This window comes from Chiloscyllium punctatum, chromosome 51, assembly GCF_047496795.1.
Source record: "Chiloscyllium punctatum isolate Juve2018m chromosome 51, sChiPun1.3, whole genome shotgun sequence".
NCBI lineage: Eukaryota > Metazoa > Chordata > Chondrichthyes > Orectolobiformes > Hemiscylliidae > Chiloscyllium > Chiloscyllium punctatum.
Window position 1 is genome coordinate 13,012,363 of NC_092789.1, and position 3,772 is coordinate 13,016,134.

The following is a 3,772-nucleotide window of genomic DNA, read 5'->3' on the forward strand; positions in this document are numbered from 1 at the left end:
ACGAAAAGAAAACCACCATCAACATGATCTATGCCGCTCATTATTTTACAAACCTAAGACAGGTTTCCCACCACTCAATCTCCGATGCTACTGTGACAAAAGTCCCAGCTTATCCTGATGATTCAAGCGTTCCATTCCCAGCACAATCCTGGTAAATCAGTTCAGAACCCCCTTCACATTGATAACATTCTGCCGGTAACTGGGCGACAAGAACAGGAAACGGTATTCCAAAAGCGCCCTCACCAATATTATGTACAATCTCAACATAATATTACAACTCTTAAACCGAAAGGACTAACCAATGAAAACAAGCGTGCCACACATCTTTTTTAACCATCCTGTCCAGCTGTGACACAGACATTAATGAACAATGAACGGGAACGTATCGATCTCTCTGTTCTGCAACACTACCTAAACTCCCACCATTAATTGTGTAAGACCTACCCATGCTTTTTGTACCAAAATGCAATAGCTCGCATTTATCCAGAGAGAGAGAATCTGTGAGAGAGGTCAAGATAGCAGAGATCGAGGGATAGAAATTGAGCAAGAGAAAGAGACTTGGCAATTGAGAGACAGAAAGGGAAATAGAAAGACTCAGAGGGAGTGAGCAACAAACACAGATCACATCAGTTGTGTTTTGCTGTTGCCTGTCAGGGAGTGTGATGCCCCACTTGCCTGGATGGCTGCAGCTCCAAAAACACTTAAAATTGACAATGACCAGGCCTGCTTAATTGGTACCACATCCACACCCGCCACCACGGACATTCAGAAACAATGTGGGAACAATCTACAAACGTACTGCAGAAAGTCACCAACGATCCTCAGACAGTACCTTCCAAATTCACGACCCCTTCCATCTGGAAGGATAAGAGCAGCAGATGCAAGGGAGCCCCACCCCCTGCAAGTTCCACTCCAAGCGAGGTACCACCCTGGAAATATATCAGCCATTCCTTCAGCGTCACTGGGTTAAACTCCTGGCATTCCCACACCAAGGGCATTGTGGGTTAACCCACAGCACATGGACTGCAGCAGTTCAAACAGATCACACCACATTCTCAGGAGCAACAAGGATCCGGGAATTTATTCCCGCTGAGTCTGCCACGCACATGAACAATCAGAGAATAGAAGAGATTGAGGCGAAGAGGCATTAGGTTTAAAAGGATGAGGAGGAGGAATTATTCCCTCAACTGGTTTTGAAACAATGGAATTCATTTCTTACAGTGTGTTAGATGTCAGTTCATTGATTAAATTGAAAAGAGGACACAGACAGAGTGTTAATTACTAACTGATTGACAAGTGGAGTTAAGGCTGAGGTGTGATCAGCCACAGTCGGATGAAAGGGTGAGTCAGGCTTGAATTGCAGACGCCTGCTACTCAATCTCAAGTTCTTTCCGTAGTTTGTGGGTGAGATTCCTTCAGCATTAGCATCAGAGAGCGCAATGGGGAGAGATAGAGGGATGGAGAACTCTAATAAGGCGACTCTGTGTGGAGTTTGCACATTCTCCCCGTGTCTGCGTGGGTTTACTCCGGGTGCTCCTGTTTCCTCCCACAATTTCCTCTGAAAGTTGCCACCCAGGTAAATAGTGCAGTGAAGAAGGCATATGGCGTACTGGCTTTTATTGGTAGAGGAATTGAGTTCCGGAGTCCTGAGGTCATGCTGCAGTTGTATAAGGCTCTGGTGCGGCCGCATCTGGAATATTGTGTGCAGTTTTGGTCGCCATACTATAGGAAGGATGTGGAGGCACTGGAACGGGTGCAGAGGAAGTTTACCAGGATGTTGCCTGGTATGGTAGGAAAATCCTATGAGGAAAGGCTGAGGCACTTGGGGTTGTTTTCATTGGAGAAAAGAAGGTTTAGGGGTGATTTGATAGAGGTGTACAAGATGATTAGGGGGTTAGATCGGGTTGACAGTGAGAACCTTTTTCCACGTATGGAGTCAGCTATTACAAGGGGGCATAGCTTTAAATTAAGGGGGGGTAGATATAGGACTGATGTTAGGGGTAGGTTCTTCACTCAGCGAGTTGTAAGTTCATGGAATGCCCTGCCAGTAGCAGTAGTGGACTCTCCCTCTTTATGGGTATTTAAGCGGGCATTGGATAGGTATATGCAGGATAGTGGCTTAGTGTAGGTTAGGGGTGCTTTGATCGGCGCAACTTCGAGGGCCGAAGGGCCTGTACTGCGCTGTAATGTTCTATGTTCTATGTTCTAATTCAAAAATGTGCAGGCTCGATGAATTGGCCATGCTAAATTGCCCGTAGTGTTAGGTGAGGAGTTAAATGTAGGGGAATGGATCTGGGTGGATTGAGCTTCGGCGGGTCGGTGTGGACTTGTTGGGCCGAATGGCCTGTTTCCACACTGTAAGTAATCCAAGCAATTGCACAAAGATTAATCCTGGTTTGCCCCGTACACGAGGAAGATGAGATCCAGCCTTTGAAAAGTGCTTGGATGAGCTCTGAGTTATGAAGCAGTAATCTGTTTGAGCGATAGAGCTATGACAGAAAGACATTCAAAAAGGCACCATGAATTATCTCGTATATATGCAGGAACCAGTCTAACAGACATAATGTACAAAAATGCTCCTGTCCATTTGATTAAACTATGCTCCCCAATGCTAACTCCAGGATTCAACTCAGATGAATGTCTCATCAAAAATAAACATTGGTTTCCACATCTGGCTTGGCTCAGTTGTTCGCACTGCTGCCTCACAGCACATGGGACCTGGGTTCAAATCCAAACTCAGGGGACTGTCTGTGTGGAGTTTGCACGTTCTCCTCGTGTCTGCGTGGGTTTCCTCCCACCGTTCAAAGAGATGCAGGTCAGGTGAATTAGTCATGATAAGTTGCCCATAGTGTTCGCTGCCTTAGTCAGAGGGAATTGAATCTGGGTGGGTTAATCTTCGGAGGGTCAATGTGGACTTGTTGGGCTGAAGGGCCTGTTTCCACACGGTAGTGAATCCAGTCTGAAAAAAAAACCTGAGCATCCATTACCTTCAAACTAGACTGCTCCTCGATTCATTGATCTGGATGATTGTACACAGAGGGTTAGCAGCTTGCAAAGCCCCAGTTGCACAAAGAAATAATTTGGATGCGCTGGGGTGGACAACCTCAATAAATTGATTTAGTTACAAACAAAGAAATAGATTCATTTTGCCAAACAGCAGAATCGCGCTCGTGCAGGAGGTAGTTTACACCCTCCATTGACTCGCATCACCGTTGGCCAATGGGAATCCAAGGAGGACTGAAGTAAGCTGGCCCGCCAGGCAATCAGCGCTTCCCTATTGTCTGAATGCGGAAGTTGGACAATGAAGCTGCTGATTGGTGCCCAGAGAAGGTGCTGCTGCTCCTCTTCTCTCACTGAATGAAGATGGAGTTTCAACAAGACTGAACCATCTTCCTGTGGGAAATCATCTGGGAGCATTTTATTGTTTTTCTGTTCTTTTCTCATTTGGGATTAAACCGCTGGACTTGCAAGAATTGCACGTTCGGAAAGTGAAACCAGGGAAGGGAACATTGTCTCGAATGTGAGGTCCATGTCTCCCGCTCTGTAAAAGACAGTGACATCGGCGACTGTTCTGAGGAAGGGTCACTCGACCCGAAACTTTGAACTTTGATTTCTCGACACTCATATTACCAGACTGGCTGAGCTTTTCGAGCAATGCTGCGTGTGTTTGTGTCATCCTTTATTCAGTCAGTTTGGCGCACTCGTTTGTCTGTCTAACAAAATTATGTCATTTCATAATGTTTGCAACTAAAAAGAGTCATTTCCAGGCAAG